This window comes from Gymnodraco acuticeps, unplaced genomic scaffold (assembly GCF_902827175.1).
Source record: "Gymnodraco acuticeps unplaced genomic scaffold, fGymAcu1.1, whole genome shotgun sequence".
Classification (NCBI taxonomy): Eukaryota; Metazoa; Chordata; class Actinopteri; order Perciformes; family Bathydraconidae; genus Gymnodraco; species Gymnodraco acuticeps.
The window spans coordinates 3,718,507-3,741,057 of NW_022989748.1; the positions used below are offsets into that span (position 1 = coordinate 3,718,507).

The 22,551-nt window shown below is 40.2% G+C and overlaps 1 protein-coding gene across 1 annotated transcript in view; it reads left to right on the forward strand.

Annotated features, from left to right (window-relative positions):
• The first annotated feature begins 12,115 nt into the window (after positions 1-12,115).
• LOC117559180 (adhesion G protein-coupled receptor L3-like) overlaps positions 12,116-22,551 on the forward strand; it is a 232,893-nt gene continuing 222,457 nt past the window's right edge. The window contains 1 exon segment of the mRNA XM_034235900.1: positions 12,116-12,640. The gene's annotated coding sequence lies outside the window, so the exon portion shown is untranslated.

Here is a 22,551-nt window from a genome sequence, read left to right on the forward strand (position 1 = left end):
GCAAGTTCATAATTAGATAGACATCGTGAGGTATTTATTTTCGGTACAGTTTATGTTGAAACCGTTAGAGGACCGTGGAGGACCCATCAGTGTATCCTCGGTTATAGCTCCTCCAGAGAGCCTCCAGAGAGCCTCCTCGACGCTCGATCCTCGAAGTGCATTTAGAGAAATGAGATGTCCTTCAGGCTTCAACATGGCGCGCTGAAATTCATTTCCGGGTCACTACCGGAGGACCAAGGAGTCGAGGAGTCGAGGAGGGGGATTTGATGAAATGAGAAAGGGCCCGGCATAGATATATATATATATATATATATATATATATATATATAAAAACACTAGATGGCTCAAGGGGGAGTCACCAGCGTAGCTCACTGGCGGCCATCTTGACACAGTCAACAACTACTGCTACAGCTGTTGTAAGGTGAGTGATCTGCACAAAAATACTCTTAACTCGCTGAATTCTTGACTGATTTACAAACGGTTTGGTTTATTATAAACGTTATTAGCATGGCTATGATACAGGAGACAACAAGAAATGTTGGAGAAAAAAAGTTCATGACCATAATTATAAGTATGCAGTTTCATAACTACATCTCTGATGTTTATAACAAACGAAACCGTTTGAAAATTGGTTGAAAATTGAGCAATCTTCGGTTATTTCAATAGTGCACCATAGACACAGGGATCGCACAATCGGGCACGGGTACGGACACATCTGCCCCCAGTCACGTGACTTTGTTTACAATCTGACAGCTGAAAGCAAAGGAAACCCCTCCGAGTCCGGTCCGGCCTCATATGACTATGGTGATCATGTGCCTGACTGGCTTTGGTTGCCAATCCTCGAGTCAATCTGTCCCCGGATATGTCCCCGTTTTTAAATATGCTTAAATTGATTTTGAGTTTTCTCATGGCAGTTAGAATATAAGGGACAAACCAGGAGACTTTACTTCCTCTTGACACCGTCGGCTATTTACAAAAAAAACACCTAAATATACTTGTTATTGTGCTTCTGTGTCTTTTCATCTGCTCCGTAAACTCCCTCTCTCTCTGTCCCGCTTCATTGTAGGATTTCTGCCATGTCTCTACTTTAGTTTGACCATCTCTGTTATTAAGTTATGGAATACTAAATACATAAGTAATTAGATACCTTACCGTTACTGCTCTCATAATGAATGACAAGAATAAGAATAATGTGTATTGAATTGGTTTAATCAATTAGTGAGTTTATTTAAGGCACAGCAGTTACAATGGTCAAACTACATGTAGCGACAGCAGGAAACAAACTAAGTCGCTGAGAGGCTGAGGCCGGGCCTGTTTGCTGTTGTATGACACGCTAAAAAAGTACTTGCTGATATCCAAAGCTCTGTTTCGTAGTATGGTAGTTTAATGAAAAAACTCTGTTCTCAGACATATACAGGGGCGCCGCCAGGGATTTTGGGCCCCATGAAAATATATCACATTGGGCCCCACCACCAGGCACAGGCCACGCCAACCAAGCAATTGCTGTAACCACACCTCCAGAACCCAACCGACTCATTTATGCTTTAAATAACTCTACCTGTACAGGCTTGCATCTATCTTGTAGTCCAATACTAACTGCACAATATTTACTGACACTGAGCGGTGAACATATAACACTGTGCAGACGTGCAAATATTCTTCTGCAGTAGAATTCACTATTTGATATAACACTAACATTCCTGACAATAGACCTCAATAGTCATCTTTTATGGTGTACATGCCTTTTTAATAACATTTTTGAATGGAACATTCATGAATCTAAATAAATATAACTTAAATATACATGACCTCTTAAATTAAAATAAAGTGAACATTAACACCAATATTATCATTTATTAAATGCTATAAAAAAAAAAACATAAGCAGCAGATTTTGTATTAAATATACATACCAACTACAAAATAAGCGGGTATTAAAGTGTAAACGGACAACAAAACGGAAATGGAAGTGAAAAGGCCTGATGGTGGTGCTAAATCAGAGCCTATTACCTGTTCTCAGTCTTTTTCTCATCATGCATCTTGTGTGTAGTGATCCAATATCGTTACCATAGCCTTGCCCTTTAACAGTTATTACGAGCCCTTGCTCAGCCTTACTCACCAAGAGCCCACCGCCTGGCCTTCTTACAGGCAAAGTCACTGATCAAGTCCTTGAAGTCCAGCTTTCTAGCCAACTGGCTTTCAATGCATGGCATGGCATAGCATGGCATAGCATGGCAAGACTGCAAAGCCTTAATGGGGGGACAGTGCTGCGGAGCCTAAAGATCCTAAAGATAAAGTTGGTCCTGGCACCAGGGGAGGGACAACTGGTTTAGTATGAATAGCTGCTAAAAATGTACCTGCATTTATTAAATGTCAGCTAAAAGAGGAGTGAAATAAAAAACCTCTGAATTTTCTGTGAAGATATTAACAGAACTTAATGTCAGCAAAACATTACAATTATTATTTACAATGGACTACGCTTAGCTAACAGACTAATTTCCACCACTCATGGACCACTCCCACCTTTTCTCTTGAAAAACTGGGTGACATACTGTCGCCCTTTAGTCCCTCTCTCTTGTCTTTCTCTCCTTTCTTTTCTTTTTTGAAAGTCTGACTTTGTTAGTCGTTGAGACATCGTACACACGTAACTACTAGCATCCCTGCTCACATGCTCTCACTCTCTGCCAGAAAGATGCGCCGGCCAATTACCTCACCAAGATAGATGCCGCCTATCATAGTGCACTAAGGTTTGTGACAGACTGTAAGACTTTGACTCATCATTGTACCCTGTATACAAGGGCAGGGTTGCTTTCACTTACTGTACGGCGGCTAAATCACTGGTATCTTTTTATTTATAAAGCAATGTTAGGGAAACTTCCGTCTTACATCTGTTCCCTGATCTCACAGCGTATTGTAAATGGCTACTGCCTGAGATCTAAAGCTGTGGTTGTATTACATGTGCCAACTGCTAGGACTGTATTAGGAAATACAGCTTTTAGATGCGCAGCGCCGCTAGCATGGAACAGTCTACAAAAGGAATGGAAGCTAAGCAGTTTGATTCCATTTCATGTTTTTAAAGCTAGGATAGACGCTATACAATCAGAAAATATTGGTGTCTGTAAATGCTACTAGTATACAAACTGTAGTATCATATAATGTCCTTTGTTTTCTGTCATGTTTGTATTAATGTTTGGAACTAATTGAAGCAGGTCACCATTGTAAAAGAGGTCTATGATCTCAATGGGTTTTATCTGTATAAATAAAGGTTTTGAATTGAATTGAATTGAAAGAGCGGTGCTGCACAGCGTTTGGAGGCAGGACCAAACCATTACATGTAAATAGAGGGGGATTTGCAGAGGCTTTGGATAATTAACTTTTGGAAGAAAAAAAGTGAAATGAATCGTAAGTTTAGTGAGTACATTATCAATATGACGTTATATTAATGTTAATTATTGATGATTGATGAAAGGTTACTTAAACATTTGTTCTTAATGTTCTAAAATATTTTGGGGCCCCTGTCAGTCACGGGCCCTTAGAATCGTCCTAACTTTTCACCCCCTTATGGCGCCCCTGGACATATACATATATATAATATAATCGAAGCAATTGTAATCTTGCGGTCAACAAAAAAGTACAACGGCCCCGTGTGACCCTCTCTTCCACACACTCACACCTCACACAGGTGAACAGGATTATAATGAGTGCCACCCATACCCATGTGACCCAAGCCAACCAATCAACAGCGATCATGGCTCCTACACTACATTAAAACAGAATTGTCCGCATTTTGTCTTTAATAGTTACTAACATTAGATATGTTAATGAGATATGGACCGCAAAAAATTGTTTCCCCTGGTTTTGATTTTTTTTATACAAAGTTCTTACGTTTTCAGGGGGGTCGGGGGGGCGTACATAGACATAATGTTATGAATGAGCGAGCTGCCTGTGGCAAGATGGCCGCCATGTGGCAACGTCGGTCTCCATTGGCCAGCAGGTGAGTCATCTAGTGTTTATATTAGGGCTGTCAAGTTAACGCGTTAATAACGCGTTAACGCAAAATATAAATTAACGCCACTAATTATTTTAACGCGATTAACGCATGTGTATTTTTTTTCCTCGGCTGCCCCGTAGTTTCAGAGCGCATCGAGTTTAAAATACCATCTACAAGCTGATGCTGACAGCCCCGCTCCTGCCGCCCGCTTGTGGCAGACCACACTTCCACGCTCACCGGCAGGCACCGACTGGCTATTGGGAGGACCGGGAGGGTGTGTGTATGTGTGGCCCGAGCGAGCGAGAGACAGACCTTACGTGCATTGTTGTTGTTAGCATCTGGTGCTAGCTAGCTGCGCTAACGGATATGGAGCTGTTTAAATGAAAACAGAGGAGCGACATTTCGCCACAACTGCGCCGAGCACTTGACTTTATGCAGGAAGCCAGACAGTGGGACATTGTACGAAAAGTCAGCACACTCAGCACGGATAGTGCGCGCAACATGATTGCAGCGTCCAGGCAGCTCCCGTTCGAGCATATGCCTTGAGTTGCACATAGCTCTAACGATCTATCACACACACACACCCCCCCCATTTGTATTGTATTATTGTATGAGAGAGGTTCCAGGTTGAATTGAGGCGAATATTTGTAATGTTCAGAGGTTGTTGTGTTTAATATTCATGAGAATATTTGTCATTGTTCAAATGATAATAAACATTAGCATAAAGCATATTTGTCCACTCATATGTTGATAAGAGTATTAAAAACTTGAAAAATATTCCTCTAAGGTACATTTAGAACAGATAAAAAATGTGCGATTAATATGCGATTAATCGCGATTAACTATGGACAATCATGCGATTAAATATTTTAATCGACTGACAGCCCTAGTTTATATATATCTATGGAGACCGGTCTCAAGTCAGCACCGCTGCAGACTCGCTGTTTGAGGGCTCGATAGCCCACTCCCCCTCCACACCGCTACACACTCGTTGGTTTGGAACAGCCCTCAATATGGCGGACCCTCCGCGCAAACGGTGTAGGGGTAGGGTGCCTCTCTTTTATTTTCCATATTTTTACAATCTTTTCAGTCTTAAAAGAGTGTGGCACTCTGACCCACTCAACCCTGTTACTCATATTATCAGAATAAAGCATATTAATTTCAAATTTATCTTTCTTTCATTAGATATCCAAGTTTGTCCTTGCCTTGAAAGTAACATTACAGTACATGCTACATCTAGCAATAATTCCTGAGGTTAAAGCTCAAATTAGCATTGATTTTCAACCCTGTTACTATAATTAGAGTAACAGGGGTAGTTCTTCATTGGAAAATATTAGGGCTGGGACTCGATTAAAAAAATTAATCTAATTAATTAGAGGCTTTGTAATTAATTAATCGAAATTAATCGCATTTTTAATCACATATAAATATTTGACCTGAGAACAGTGAGAAGCAATTTTTTTCACATGGATTTTAGTATACCATTAGGCGCATTCACACCGCAGTACTTTTCCCACAAAGGTTCATGAGAACTTAGTTCATGAGAACTCTTTGAACCTGGGGGTGGATTAGGGAGTCCCAGCAGCCTTCCGAGTAAATCGCCAGAACGCCGACACCTCCTCATCTCCACCGCTCCCATGTTTTATTTTGTGTTGCCATAAATTAGTTTCTCTGCGTTTCTGCGCTGGGCTAATGCTAATAATGCTAATGCGAGGATAATAAAATTCACCAAACTTTTTGGGAGTTTTACGGGGCGTGGTTTGCAATCCGCCCAGCCAATCAGAAATATAGCTCTTTTCTCACAAGAGAGCCGTACGAAAGTCCCTGCTCTCTAGCAGCTCTCTGCTCTCTAGCAGGGACTTTCGTGGGGGTAAAAAGGTTCTCATGAACTAATTTTAGTACCGGTTCTTTTTGGTGTGAACGCGATAAAAGAGGCTAGCTTCCACGCTAGCTGCTATATGTTTTGCATTGAGGTGATACTTGAGGCTTGATGTGCTGCGGTGATATGCGAATTCCTTTTTGCATAATTTACACACAACCGTGCTCTTATCGACGCTTCCATCCGTCCGTTTTTTAAAACAACATTTCCCACTGTTGTTCACTGTGGTTTGTTGTTGTCTGAAGTCATGAACGTTAGTTGGTGCTCCAGTATAATCGGTACGCCTGAAACTCATCCAGTGAGAAACGTTCCGCGGTGCAAAAATAAGTGCGATTAAAATGCGTTAATTTTTTTAACGCGTTAATTTTTGTGTAATTAATTAATCTTAATTAACGCGTTAAAGTCCCGGCCCTAGAAAATATACATTTGATGCCTAGCTGGGCAAATCACTTTTTTTGATGGTTTATTATCTGTTTTTCCTAAATACATAAAAAAATTAATTAAATAAAAGGTTCATTTTTCAAAAATGTTGGTGTCTAAATTGTCCTCCAATTCTGGAATGACCTCTATATTTTTATAGCAAGAAAACGAATAAGAGAATTTCCCAAAATCTTGATTCATGCCTTTCATAACCACAGTCAGAGCAATTAGAGAAACACAAGTTTTGTTCTCTGAATTGACTAATTTCAAGCTTAAAAAGTGAATTATTGACTTCCTGTCCCTGATTGCATCCCAATATTTGATGGAAGTTATTTCCTCTGCTCGTTAGACTCTCTAAACATAATCAATGTGTGTTATCTGCTTCTACTTTACCTTACAGTCTTTGTATTGGCAAAAAACGGTTGGGATAGCCCCTTAGAAACAGCAGCAGCACAGTTTACTCTGCACCCAGTGATCTCTGTTCAAAGCAGAATGTGTGAAATCAATTAAACTTTGAAATAGGAGTAAAAAAAGGGCCGTTCTGTGTATCTGTTCAATGCTTGATCTCTTCTCTCCCAAACTTACCTTTAAATAACATAAGGAGCAGAACCAGCACTGTTAAAATAAACTTTCAAAAATGAAAATTTTAACAAGTGCAAATTCTGCAAGTTTTGCAAAAAAAAAACTGAGTATAACTTTTAGAAAGTGTTGAATCACTGGATATGAACCGTTTTTTTTTTAGCACAAAGCTTTAGTCTCTGCCTTTGTCAGTGTGTGTGTCAGTGTGTGTGAGCTGCTGTGTTTCTCTTGCAGATATCTTTTAGTCATGTGGGGGTTTAAATACAGCAAAGGTCAAACATAAATATAATGCAGCTCACAGAGACACTGACTATGGGTGTATGTTTATTAATATACTATTTTTTGTTAGGTTAAAGATATACATTTGACACATTTGCACACACGCAAACAGACACACTTAAAAAAAACTTTAACTAACACTTAACTTTTTTAAGGATTTGCTGAATCAAATCGTGTAACCGTTAATCAGTTTTATTTTATTATATCCCAGCAAAACAAAAAATGTAGTTTTAGTTGGAGTAATTCATTATAATATGAATTACGATGGGAAGTAGCTGGAAAAAGATATCATGCAAAAAAAGATCAACTTATAACATACAAGTGGGAAATAAATTATTTAAATAAACATAACACAAAGCTTCAGAGCTATGCTGCTAACCCAAGTTAATAAAGTTAAATAGTAAAGACAATTTAAAAGTGTAGAGCTGTTATAATATCTTTCCGTTTCCCACTCACACACCTCTGCCTCCATGAAAGTAGGAGTGTGTGCTACACACACTCACTGCACACACTCCTCCAGTAGAGAAAGTCATTGATTTCACTACATTGAATTATACTGTATATTTCTTTTTAGTTTGTGTCCAAAATCATAATACCACTGTTCATTAGGACACATTAGGACACAAGTCAATATCTCTTAGTTATCCTTGATCCTAAAAAAAGAAGAAATGCAAACACACACAGAGCAATTGTAATTCAAGCTTTAATTGTTGTTTTGAGACGTGTTAGTTAGTTAATAGTTATATATTCTGTCAACTGATTTGAATATCATCAGCATCAGTTCATGTTTGCTGTGCTTTCTTAAATGTGGGGTTGAGTTGACCCTGTTTGCTTTTTGCTAACATTTGGAACGCTCCTTCGTTGAGTTAAGTCCGCAGTGGGTGAAAGAGACGGAGGACGGAGGTGTTGATAGTTTATCACAGCTGATGTAATGCTGGAAGTAGGCAGCGTGTCGTGCCTACTGACTGTGGGTGGTCATGTGCGTGAAGCTCACAGCCCACTTCTCAAGAAACACCTACAGAATGGGTGCATATCGGCATCAGAACTCAAATCATAAGATGTGTCCCTCTGGAGGGAACTTTGGCATTTAAGCTTTTGCACAAAAAGCTATATAACACACTACAGGGAAGGGAAACCTAAAAACAGCAGAATATATCTTTACATTTGGTTATGAGGCTTCATTTTGTAAGTGTGAAGCAGCCAAATCAGAATGAAGTCTGTGTAAGTGTCCTGCACATACATATACATTTATTTCTTCTGATTCGTCCTGCTAATGTTGCCAATAAGATGAATCTTTTTGCTGCGGCTTGACAGGGAAACGGCCTCCCAGGAATTTATTTAATTTTTAGTCGCGGCACAAGGGCAACAAAGCCCGGATGGGCTGATGGAAAAATGGAGACCAATGACTCACCAACAGTAATATGGTGAGTGTTGCATTCACCTTGGCATTATGTCTGCTGTTTTGAGCAGACGGAACATGTACATTGTTACAGCAAAGGGACGGAATAGATGAAGACGAAAATAAAACGCTATCAAATAAAAAGACATGCAACATTAACAAAATAAAAATGTAAATAAGTACACATCCAAGGTAGAACAAGATAAATAGCAGTAGCCAAATACAATACAGGCTTACCTGACAAAGATGTCTAGTGTCAGTGTGAATTACATCTCTGGTGTGTGAGGAACAAAGGCAGCAGGGAGTGTGTGTTGTTACAGAAGCTATCAGACGGGATCAAAGTGTGTGTGTGAGTGTGTCTTGCAGGGGGGCTTTGAGGTCAAGAACAGCTGTAACTTGAACAGAGAGGAGACGTTTTATTTCACCATAACGTAGAAATGTCTTCTAACCTTTTACCGAGCACTTTGCAAATGTTGTCATTGTTGTACAATTAGTCCTAATATCGCTTCTCCATAAGCACACACACAAACAGCTGCAGAAGAGCTCCTAGGTGTCTGGGCACTTTAAGCTCGGCTGCATGTGTAAGTGTCAGCACTGGAGAGGATCATTCCTCGGCATGCTAGCGTGGATAAACAGGGAAAATGGCTTCTTCATTATTGGATTCACTTTGCACAACAACTGTCCCCATAAGCCTTCATTTCCTTCAACAGCTTTATATTTGGCAGGAGTTCCTTCCAGCAGCATGTGAGTCGCTGTGCAGAAGTTTTATGGAGCCGTGCATCACTTTACGGCGTTCAATTATGACTCTGTCTCAGCCAGGTGCTTAACTCTCTGTATTTAGTGAATCCATTTTTGGCAGCTGGAGGTTTAGCATTAGCACGATACGCTAACAATTACAAATGTTGCTGTGAGCGGAAATGTCGCTGTTTACAAGGATATAGACATTGACATTAGTGTGACATTATAAAAATGACTGTTCGCTACATTTTCACACTCTTCTTCTGAACTTTTAGCTTGTGGCATACTTAAATATAAACACCATACACATAATGTCAACAGCTTGAAGGCTAGCATTAGCATGTTACAAACACACTAAAACATGTTGCCATGAGCTGAAATGTTGCTGTTGACAAGGAAAAGTACTTAATTATAAGTAGAAGTACAATTAAAAGTGCTGAAATACTCTGTTACTGTTTGGCAATCAAAATATAACTTAAGTGAAAGCACAAAAGTATCAATAGAATACTTGGGTACACAAACTAAAAGTACTCACTGTGCAGAATAACCATTTTGCTTTAACATTCAATTGTTCTCTTTTCACCGACAGAGCAAACCTAAACAAAGCAGAATAGGTCCTCTCTAAGATGTTACTTTCTCATTTCGCTCCACGGGAAAAACGAGTTTGTAATCCAAAATACATTCTACACTAACTTTTTTAATACAACATACAATATTCAATGTCCTTGTATGCATATTTTGGGATTGATTGTTTCTTTTGCCACTCAAGTTTACTTATTTGAATGATCAGTGAACCAGCTGTGATTCTGAATGAAAAGCATCACAGTTGATGCTGTACGTCTGCCTTTTATACCTAAATATCTTGGAAAACTACTGAAACAGATGCTTAAAAGAGTGATTGTTCTATATTTATTTGTATTTTTCGAAGTATTTTCAATTGATCACTTCTGGATTGTTGTAATAACAGAAAATCTCTTCTTATGATTGAACCATTCTTGCCAGGTGTTCTAACTACTGTTTTTGTTCTTTAATAAACAAATGTTATCCACCCCATACAAGTAGTCATGCGATCAACTCTAAATATAAAAATACTGGTTCAGATTATGAAAGTATGTTTTGACTCTGTTCCCTGAATAAGAGTCATTGCGGTGATGTTTAATAATATGAAAATGTTAATCATGACGAGCGCGTTGTGTGGGTGTTTAAATTTGATCTTGTTAAAACACTTCACCTCCGAAATTGAACCCGTTCTAATTCTGCAGTTCAGAAGAGGCATGTGAAAATGAATGTGTTTTATTAAATCCCTGAAAGGATACTTTAATAGAAATGAAAGCTTTTCATCTGACAGCAGTAACATTATTCCTGTCCTGAGGACCGTTAGTTTAGCATTAGCATGAAGTGAGGAGCATATCCACTCACTGTGACAATAATAGAATCAAATGTATTTTTAATGCTCCTAGTGGGGATCTTTTATACACATAAAATATGACATGTTTTCACAGTAAGCTATTCATTGCATTAAACTGTTGTCTGATCAGACTGATTGTCTTTGTTAAACAACTTTGAGCAGGAATTCCTAATACTATTGAATACAAATATTGTTGGAGCTTTAGCTCTCATTCTTTTCAAATGTGAAAATATATATTCATGCAGCAGTTCAGGGATGTTTCCCTATCACTTTCATGATTTTCTACCTTTCTCTGCAGTTAAACCACATATAACTTGCCCTCATTTCCATGTTTTTGAAATGCTTTTCCATCTTAATGGAGGCAGCGCCAAGCTTTTTACACTGCTATCATGAGGAGTGTGTTATTCAGAAGATAAAAGAGAAATGATCAGAATCTGAGGAGAATCCTCTCAGTCTGTCTGCATCTCCAGCACTGCTGGAATATTCATGTTACCTCTAATGCAGAGACAGTTATTGTGTGCTTCTTGTATATTTTATGTTTTTGAGATAGCAGCGGTGTGTTCAGGAGTCGCTGTGAAGCTGCCGGTGTAATGGCAGCAGCCTCAGTCAGAGCTCTACCTGCAGAAATCCATTTGCATCAGACTGCATAGGATACCGTGCCAGGCAGAGATAACACTGTATCTTTTCACAGGCAGGCAGCCAGGTATTTCTCATCAGCAGTTCAAGGTGTTTCTCAGAGAGGAACATGAGCTTCAGCAGGTCTGTGTTCACATGCACATTAGTGGGAGAACTTCTGATTAATGTTTGATTGCAATTAGGGTTATACGAGTGATTCATTTGCTAATGGATGATGAAGAGGTTGCATGGTCCAGCTGGAGAGGTTGAGTTCAAATTTGGGCAAACATTTTGTTTTAGCCCATTTCTTACTATTATTTTATATATAAAGTCAGAGGCACTCTTGTAGAATAAGAAGATTGAGCCTCCAGCAAATGTATCGGTATGAAAAACAAGCTTCCAGCAAGAAACAGCACCATGAACTCTTCATTTGAGGACAGTTTGGACATGCACTATATTATACCTGCAAACATATGTGGCATTCCTTCAGCCACACCTAAACAGAGTGTTTTATTATTATTTCACCTGGTTTCTACTTTTCCTTTATTGAGCTGTTGATGGAGAGTTCTTGCATTTTCACGAGTCTTCTGAGAGACAGGCAGGGTGGATTTGGCATTAATATTGCAGCCACAGGCGCACAGACAGAATGTAATATAACATGGGTCTGGTTTGCAGCCTGAGGCTACACATCCTGTAGGTGGAGAGCATGCTATCTCCTGTTTGCTGCTAGGTGGAGCCCGAGTATTCGTGGAGAGCGGCAATCCACATCCGAGTTTTTCCTCTCACCTTTCTCTGGTCTCCACACACACTCACTCCCAGCCAGTGCGCACATTTGGTTCGTCAGAGGTGCAGGGAGCTCAGTGTTTGGACCCAAACAACTCAGATCTTCCCCCTGCGGAGCTTCTCTCTCCAGATTTCCTCTCCTGGATACTCTTTTCTGTTAGCGAGAGAGGACAGGGCTGCTGGTATTTTGCGTTTTAGCTTCATGGGACGTGATGTAGCCCCCGCACCGAAGGACGGCTTGTGCCATAAAGGGATGTAAGGGACAGGCGCGTGGATAACACACGAGGAAGCTGCTGTCTCTCCGCGACATCACCGATAATCGGATTGTGGACCGAGGCTGTTTACCACGGGATATTGAACGCATCTGCTGGGGGGAACTGTTTGGATTCGTTGTTCTCTCCGAAACCCGTTTCATCAAGCCCTCCCTCACACCGCGCGCAAGGACGCTACCCACCGCCTGAGAGACAGTTTGGAGAGAAATGATCACTAACACTTTGAATGGAAGGACGTGAGCCAGCCCTGCTGTTTAGCAGTCCTCTCTAACCCCGCGGTAAGTGCGACTTCACTAAATGCACGTCTCCGTTTGTGCGCACATCCAGAATAATGTTCAAATTGAGCTCCGGGCGACAACAATGAATCCCTGCAGCAGATACTGTGGATGTGCTTGCTTTCCACCCTTTATTACTTTAACTGGCCATCGATGCGTTCATGTGTAATCAGCGCAGATCAACGCACGATATATTGATAGCCAATATGAAAATGTAAATGTCCTGTTGGACTAATTAACCATTTCTGAATGATTGATTCTGATCTGATGTATGGGGAATGTTGAGCAGTTGTTTTACCCTCACATGGAGCTCCAAACAATGGGCTTTGCAAAGAAGTTGCATATTGGATGCATGCCTATGAATGAAGTTGAAGTCTTGCATTTCAATTTTGGACAATTCACATTGAACATAGGCCTCCATCATGTGTGTGGACTGAAGCTCAGGACTGATGCATACATCAGAGGTGAACCAGTGCAGGCCTCTTCCTGTTGTTCAAAATGTGCAGGAGTTTGAGGATGGATGCAGTGGTGTGAGCATCTGCATTTGTCATGATGGTTTGACTATGTTGCTTTAAAATATTGAAGTTATTGGCTATATATCCCCCTTTTCCAAAGTGTGACTGTTGGCTTTCTGAACGCTGCACAACACATATCACTATTTCATGTACACACTGTATGAAAAGAGGGAATAGTGAATGATGCCCTGCTGAGGGAGACATGCTGTCCTGTGTCTGAGAGAGGAGCAGGGCTGCAGTAGGCTTTGATGTGAGGACAGCACACTGTCTTTCAACATCTAAATCAAAGAGGGAAAGGTCGCACAGCCTCACTGAATCTGAGGAGAAGTTTCCTCAGCACTGCAACATCATGCCCTCTCTACTTTATATTTAGAACATGGTCCATTATATTTTCAATTTTCAAGAACTTTTTGTGTAATGTATTTCCCCCTATTTCAGAATATCATAAACTATATTGATGGTTTTGACAATTAGATGTCCTGGAATGCAGTACCATTTGTCATATAATCTGCATCATCACACACACACAAACACACACACACAAACACACACACAAAACAGAAAAAAAGCACGATTTGAAACACAAGGGGACGTTTGATGCTTCCTGACTGAACGGTTATGTCAACATGCTCTTTGTTTCCAGTGTGTTCACATAAATAAGTGCTGCTCCTGGTGGAATATAATCTGGGTTATATTTAATATAACAGCAGTTGAACTTGACATCTGGTGTGATGCCTGATAGGACGCGGCGCTGTTTGAAAATAGAATAATTGTTCCCTTGAAGCTGTTGTGTTGCAGTCCAGACAGTGAGCTGAACACGAGAGCATTAATTCAATCTCTTATCTCGGGTAAAGTAACACATTGAGATAGTGATAGAAATAACAATGTGCATGCTAGATCTACTGTTTTCGCCATGCCTTCTGATTCCAGTAAATGGTATGGTTTTTCTCATCACTTGACAATATATCTATTTTTCATTCACTGAAAAAAGATTGAAACCCTTGACATGAAACACTTAAAATAATTCATTCATTGCAGGCCTTTTTATAGGAAGGTTATCCAGCTCTTATTTTGTCTGCAAAGTGACTCATTCTGCTGTACAACATGCTGTGTATCACATATTTCTTCCTGTTGATTTACCTTTACACCAATACAGTTTGTTGCCCTCATTGGGAAGCATGCTTCATCTTAATTTTGTTATTGGATGATCCCTCTCTCTGCGACACTTAGTGCACTGATTTGCATTGGCAGTTCCATTTATTTGATTTGATTTTTGCTTTTTTTGGACACGTTTGCAAGGCAGGATGAAATCCAATTTGTCGTTGCTGTATGAATGGAGGCTCCATTTCTTCATTAGGTTAGCTTTATGAGGGGTGCAGCTTCACGGCTCATTATGTTCAGGGAGGGTTTTGACTTTTGCTTCAGTTTGGATAACCAAACTCTATCCCAAAAATATTCACTCGCTCACACGTTTTCTGTCTATTCTCCTCGTCTTTTGTGCTTTAATTGTAAAGTAGATGTGGTAAATTGGATGATTTATGTTTTGAGATGAAATGTCCCTTTTTATTCCCAAGGCCTATCGATTATAAAGAACCTGCATTTCTCTTTTAGTGAGACCTTCAATGTCCCACTATGCACAATTATTAATCGACCCTGGGCTGAGTGAATGAAAAGCTTTTCATGTTTTCATCTCGCTGCTTTGTCTGTGTCGATCTGGCATACGTTGAATGAAGTGCTCAAGGTCATTCTGTGCATTCTCTTTCAAATTTGACATTTGTATTTTGTCGCAGTGAATTTACAATCAACTCTTTTCTTTTTTGAGGCTGTGGGTTGGTTGTGACTATGGAAATGATGGGAGATTATTTCTGGACATGTATTTGTGGAGGTCAGAAAGATTCTGTAAAGTCACAGATTAGAAAAAGTTTTTAGGCAGATAGCAAAGTAAATGGTGTTCATGGATACAGATCACAGGGTCACTTCCTCCATCCGCTTGAGTTGCATCCAGTGAAACAGCATGTATTCAGTAGACCTGAAACACTGATTAAACGATATCAAGACTACATTACTTGACAACTCCCAACCTCTCAAATGTTTCCTGAATATTTTTCGATTCATTTGGACCGTTGAAGAGACAAAACATTTTCCAATTTTGCCCAATTTCTTTCATTTTAAAGACCACATTTTTAATTGTCAAGAGAATATTCAGAAGTTACAGCTACAGATCAGCCTTTACTGCATACCGTGGACCAATAGAAACCTTGATAACTACAGTATGCGCCCTCACGATATTTAGACATGTCTTTTACTCTGTTTTGTCTTCCTGATGGTTATTTATTAACCACAATGGAGCAATGAACCACACACCATAGCATATGGAGCTAAGGTTTAGTTATTCATATATCCTTTACATGGAAAACTGTTGAATTTTCCCTGCACATCACGAGATTACACTTGTTTTGTGCTTTATTTATTATAAGCAGCGTTGCACGAGTTCCTTGTAAGTAGGGAATTAAGGAAGATATTCGAAATGATGGATTTTAAAATCGGTTTTTGCGGTTGAATGATTGTTTATCCGAGCGGATGCTGACATGAATTACAGAAACATCTTCACAGATGAAGCTTCATGTTTTCATGGATTATTTTTCCTCTTTGATTTTTAGATAAAAGGATGGTTATATCTCCAGTTTAATCCCATACATATCAGAAAGCTTGTATGCAATGCATATGATATTTCTTCTGTTTTTAAACATAATACGTTAGTTCTGTGCCAAAAGCTTTCTGCAAGCCATTTACTGTGCTGTATTAACATTCCTGCAGGCCCTGTCTCACCTACAGCTTCAGAAGGGCCCTCTGGTTTTTCTAAGGTCCCTCAGAGCAGAGTTGCTGTTAGGAGGAGACAGGTCGCTCTTATGGGGCCCTTTCTCTGGCAGGAATGTCACATGACGAAAATCCAAAAGCAGAGAAAGCACATGGCCGAGGAGAGGTCCTCAAGGTCTGCGCCCCTCGACACTTTAGCTGTCCGCTCTCATAAAGAGCTCCGCACAAAGGGTTTGACTCGAGCTTTCACAACCCCCTGCAGGAAGTGGAGCTTACAGTGGAGACTTCAGATGGTGCATGATGGGAGGAACAGATGATACGTTTCTTGATTCTGTATGGCTCTGTGAGAAGTAAGCCCAATGTTTGGGAGCAATTTACGCATACAAATCAGAGAAAACAGAAGATAACTATCATATCAAAAATATCATAAGTTGCTAAAGGCATAGCACATGTTGTATTTATATCAGTTCAGGTTCATGCAAAGCATTTTTGTTAAAAGCTATGTTCATCTAAACCCTGCAAAAAACTTGAGAATAAAAGTGTCTTTGGAGATCTTTATATATATTTGGTAAATCAAATCATATATTTTTCACGAGCACATATTTACCGACGTGATGATGGGATTATCGGATGCAAACAATATGGTGGCTGGATTCTACCCCAACAAGTGATTAGCATGATAAAGGAAGGGCGGGTGATGCACTTATGACTTTACATCACTTAGATGTTATACCACTTCAGTGAGGGTGTGTTGATAGGGCGAGGTCATGGTCAATCCTGACAATAAATACTGGAACTAGAGGAAATGAAGGCACTTGTACGCTTCTTTGTATTCAAGTAGAAGGTTGGTTAACCATAAGTCAAGTGATGCTAGAATGCCATTTTGTACTTTTGCATTCACTTTTTTAATTCCACTTCACTTCATTGTGAATATGCATTTAATTTTATAAAGCGCTTCAAGGCTGTTTTCATCATCCAGCTCAAGTGTAGACGTGAACATGACCAGTGCAACATTTTCATGCTTCACACTGCAGTTTTTATTTCCTTAAAGCCACCCCTCCACCCTAATGTGACACATACTGTAGTTAAGTTGTCCCCAGGGGGGTTAAACACTTAGCAGACACATTTTAACACTCGACAAGTTCTGCAGGCAGAGAGACAAAGCTCGCACGTCGAGGGGAGCGTAAAGCATTAAGTAGCTTGTGCAGATGTGTATTCATTGTATGAATGGAGACTGAGATACCATCCTTGTGCTAAAGAGTGTTTGCCCTTCAATATGTGTGTCCAGTGAACTTGACATGCTGTATCCCAAAAGAAAGCAGTTTGTTGTATAATATTGTTAACCCTAGCCCCAATACAGCTAAAGTGGCCCATGGAAAAATAATGCGTAAGAGTAAAAAGGATTCTTTATAGGCTGGAGTGCAGATATGGACCCAAAAATGTCAACTTAGCATTTCAAGCAATCCAAGCCACTCTTACGACGCTGTTGCTGGTGTTAAAAGGAACCCAACAGCTATGAAACTGACACAGCCTGATACAGCCGCACTACATCAACCTCTTTACTACTCTGTAAAATCTCCTGCATTTGTCTATGTGCATCTTACAGTCAAGTTTTTTTGCAACAATATTGATTGCTTTTCCCTTTGTTTGAGTTTTTTTTTTTTCGCCTTGTGAACTTTGGACCAGTGAAGAGGATTCAAACAAAGATGCAATGCTTCTCCGAGGCCGAAGCTCTAAAAGAAGTTAATTTATGGCCTGTTTGGGAGGCAGGTTTGGGCTTGAATACATAATGAGGTAGTGCACCTGCAGCTGCATACAAATGAATGGAAATGACGGTTAGTATTTACGCCTCCCTAAACCATTGGGACCTCCTGATCTGACCACTAATAGGCCAGAGAAGAGGAATGAAGATAGGAATCTTGTTCACAGGCTGCTGTTTCTGCAAATATCAGCTGCAGAATTCACGATTTGGTTTTGTTAAAATTATACAACCTTTAAAATATGTGTGTTACTAATAACACTTTAGATTTAGTTTTGGATAAAATAATCTATGACAACATTGTTTTTTTCTGTCATACTTTCATCCTTCCACTTGAAAAGAGCTTGTGAAGTAACACAAAGTGAATGCCTTCTAGAAATTACAATATCCTGCTTAACCTTTTAGATTAAAACACCAGTTCTTGATTCAGATGATAACATGTAGACGGTAGAAGGGGGGATAGTTAAAGTATTTTCACACAGGTGGATGGCTCCATAATAAAGGATTATTTTTCTTAATAAGAGGAATGCATAGTTTTATCATGCACTAAACCAGGGTGCATTATTTGAGCCTGTAAAAGTCTAATTCCATTTCTGACTTCAAAATGTATTGAGCATTTCAGCATCTCCCTCTGAGCTTGTGACCAGATTGATTTTCCTAATCGATAGCATGTGATTGGATTTAGGAGTGTGTGAGTGGGGGGTGGATCTGGCAGGGACGACTGCTCGTTCTCCTCGGGAGGAGCCCCTCGTTGGTTCCCATCTGTATGAGCTCCTGCACAGTGCCTTGCCTCACATCAGGTTGGTATAATGGCCTCAGAAATGTGTACCCAGTGTCACATTTAAACTCCGCTGCCAGCCCTTTGTCACCTCCGGAGTGGAGATGACTGAATTGATGCTCCGCCCTAGTGGAGCAAAACCGTTTAAATGACAAAACATTTCTGTCTCACCTTGAACTTAATTGACTGCATGAGAGCTGGCGTTTGGAAAGTGCTGACAGAATGACTTCTGTTGTTGGAGCTATAGACGGAGCCTTTTCTTTATCCTGCTGTCGCACCATGCATCTGTTTCTCTTATGCAGGATGCATGGTGGCGTCATAAAGCAGTGCATTATGGATGGTTCATGTGACATGTATTACTCCTAATGGGCTTACTGTCTGTATGCATTAGTATGTATTAGTGTTGCACGGTGTACCGATACTTGAAAGGTACCGCGATACCCTGCCGTTAAAAACGGTACGATTCCTCCGTTTCATTAGTATCGGTACTTTAAGAATGACGGGGAAAAGTACTCCGGTGAGAAAGCGCCGTTTTAATAAGAGCCGTGTGTGTTCAGCGCTCTGCTTCCACTCCCTGCACTGCAGCCGTGCCTGCCCTGCAGTCCCGCCCCTCTCAAGCACGTTCTAAGTCCCTCCCCTCTCTCGTGCACGCGGCCACGCGCTAGCTGCCAGAGCATGTGAGAAAACGAGAAGCATGGCTGCAAGTGGGAGTGCAGCTGCCGCTGCGCCTCGGCTTGTTGACAAAAAAGACGCCAGAAGCGAAATTTGCAAGTATTTGAGCTATATCTCTGACAGTGAGGGCAAGCCTACGGACACCACGAGGCCTGTCTGTGAGACATGTTTTAGATCCCTGCAAACCAAGGGAGCCAACACATCAGACTTGGCTAAGCACCCGCCGACCGGCATGTTTAAATAATTTAAAGACAGACAGGTTAGCGAATGTGATAGATAACATAATTACATCATGCTCAAGCCCATGCCCTCACATCTAAGTCAAACAAGTGTAATTTATTTTGTGACAAACTAGGCAATTAATGGCAATGATAACTGTCTAATATGGCTATCTTTTTAGCTAACTTACCAATGTGGCTAACATCTGAAATATACATTTTGTCAATAATTATTTATATTACTGTACTATTACATGTTAATAAAATATAAAAAAAATTATATTTTATAAAACAATAAAGTTGTTTGAGATGATGCTTAATTTGATTTAATACGAATTCTTGTCATTTATTTTGTTTATTGTTCTCATTGTTTAAAAGTTTGTGTTAACCATATGGTTCTGGTGTGAAATAAAGCACAATAATTACATTTAAGACTGTTTCCCTTTTTTTTAGAAAAGTATCGAAAAATAATCGGAATCGCAATTCTTGACTTGGTATCGGTATCGAAACCAAAATGTTGGTATGTGACAACACTAGTATGTATCACGTTTCTGCAGGGAGGAGAAGTGGCAAATGGCTTCTTTTCATTCAAGGGCGTATTAAAATATGTGGACCGTTATTCAGGCACATTTCTTGCAAAGGAAATATCTAAGTTTTCCACTTGAAAAAGCAGTCGTTAACAAGCTACCTGATGACCCAGGTGTGCTGTCAGTCACTCAGCCGGAGTACTGGGTAGCATTTACCCTGTCACTGGAAACCCCCCCCCCCCCCCCCCCTCCCCCCCACTATCCACTTGTATATTGGGGCTGTCTGTGATGCTGAGCCGCAATGGTGGCAACTGTAGGATTTCGTAGAGGGGAGCCACAAGACTGTAATCAGTCATTATGTCAGGAGCGAGCCCCGTGAGCCCCACTGCAGCTCATTCAGCCAAATAATAAGCAGCAGATAACGGAGCTGGAGCCCAACCCCCCTCGGCCCCCCCTCAGCATGGAGCTGGAAAACGGGGGGCCTCTTCCTCTTGTCTGCCCACGTATGGACGTCACCTTGGTTCAAGGGCTGCATCGAGCTTTCCTACGTTCTGAAGGACTGAAAACTCCAGCTGTTGTTCGGAGACCCCCCTCCTCCGGTTAATGCCAAACACACCTCGAGGTGCTGACAGGGAGTGTGTGTTTATTTTGGCTAATGATTGCAAGCAGAAATATGCTTTAGAGTCAAAAGCTGTGTCAAGTAGCACTACAACGGAATGTTGAAATGTGAATGTGTGTTTCACATTATGTTTTTTTGAATACCTCAAAAAAAATGTAGATCATATTTTATAATAAATATACGATTAAATGATACGTAGATCTACAGAATAGTTATTGTCAAGTATTTCCCATTGTAAAAAAGCCAAAAAAGGCTGTTTTTAGCTCAAATATGAATCTTTTCTCTGTTTTGCATCATATTAAAGTGAATATCTTTGTGTTAAGTATTGACAAAGGTGACATTTAAAGACATCAGCATGGACTTTGAGGATAGGATAAACATCTTTCATTATTGTTAGACATTTTATTGACACAAAAAGTAATAATGATATTTATATTACAAACAAAGTCTGATGAATGTTGATAATATTAAAATAGTGTTGGATTTTTAACCAACACATGCTGTATACTGTAGCTGCAGATGGATTTAAAATGTTTTTTTACTGTGTGATATTGAATGAATCATCGCTCTCCCCCTTTAAGCCCCATTACTTTCTCCTCACTCTCATGGAGTTTTGTCATTCCATAACAAGGGTCACCGTCTCCCATTGTCTCGCTGCAGCCTCCCTCTGTGTCTCAGTATTGAGTAGTTCTGCTGGGTGAGCGGTGCCATATAAGATCCATACATCATGCTGCAGACAGACTGACAGACAGTGGGAGTGGAGACGTCAGACCCGCCCCTCTCTTACTGCTCTCCACAGTGCTTCTGCTTTAATATCCCCCCTCTTCCTTCCCCAGTGCACTTGACATGCTCATAATATAAATGTTTTTATGGTGAATGGTGCAGGGATAATTATGCGTCCAATAAATGTTTTTTAAACCAGCTCCGAGGATGCTTTCATAGAGATATTTGTTCGACTGCCACATTATAATTGCTTCACTACTGTATGCATGCAAAAATTGACAGTTAGATTAATCTCATCAAAATGTTAAGCTTTTATAATCTTCTCATGGACCCCTTTTACTCTCTCATACATAATAAATGCAGCTAAAAGTCAGCCTCACTGAGCTTTAGCTTAGCACAGTAGCATGCTAGCCCCATATGAAGCTGCTGCATGCCACCAGACAATGAGCGCTCTAAGGTCAGGGAGGCTCCGCCCTTTATGGGATTCCTGCCCATAATGATTAATAGGGAAGGTGTAGTTATTGCCTTGGAAGTCATCAGTGGAATGCTGCAGTTAAAGCAGTCATTTGTAATCCAATTTCATTACACCTGTGCTTACGTCTTCTCTTTCTTAAGGGATTGTTCTCTTTTTCTCCTATTCAGTTTTTGCTAATGACCAACCCATTATTGATTGGTATGGATGGACAAAAAAAGATTGCTTTGTTCCAGCATTTCTTATCAGTCTATTCTCTCCCAAAGCAGTAGAAATGACAGAATCCCACTACTACTGGCGGCTTCAGACCAAAAGTCCATTTAGTTTTGTTGTCACTTTGTGAAAGGTTAGGCTTCTGTAATCTTGTTTATGTTTTTGGTCATGAGTAAGCCTCCCTAAGCCAGCTTTGTGTCCAACACAGCTGGAGAGGCCTTCACAATTTCAGCAGAGCAGAAATAATTGGTCCATTGGCTGGGAGGCAGCCATGACACACAGGTAATGTTTAATGTCTGTGTCTCAGCCGGCGATAGCAAGATATTTATACTCTTTGTGTTGCCTTGGTAAACATGGATATACAATGGTATGGAGCACTTTTATAGAAGGCATTTTGGTTTGGTTTTTGTGCCAATTGTTTAAAGTGATAATTTCCCAGTTGGGGTTAAATTGTGACCTCCTGGAATCTTCAATGAAGTACCTTTTATCTTTTCCCTTTGTTTGTTTTTTCCCTGCTGTGCATCATCTATCCCTGCAAAACAAATTATCCAGTAGTTAATAATAACCTTTCCTTCGATACAATAACAGACCCTAGAGAAAC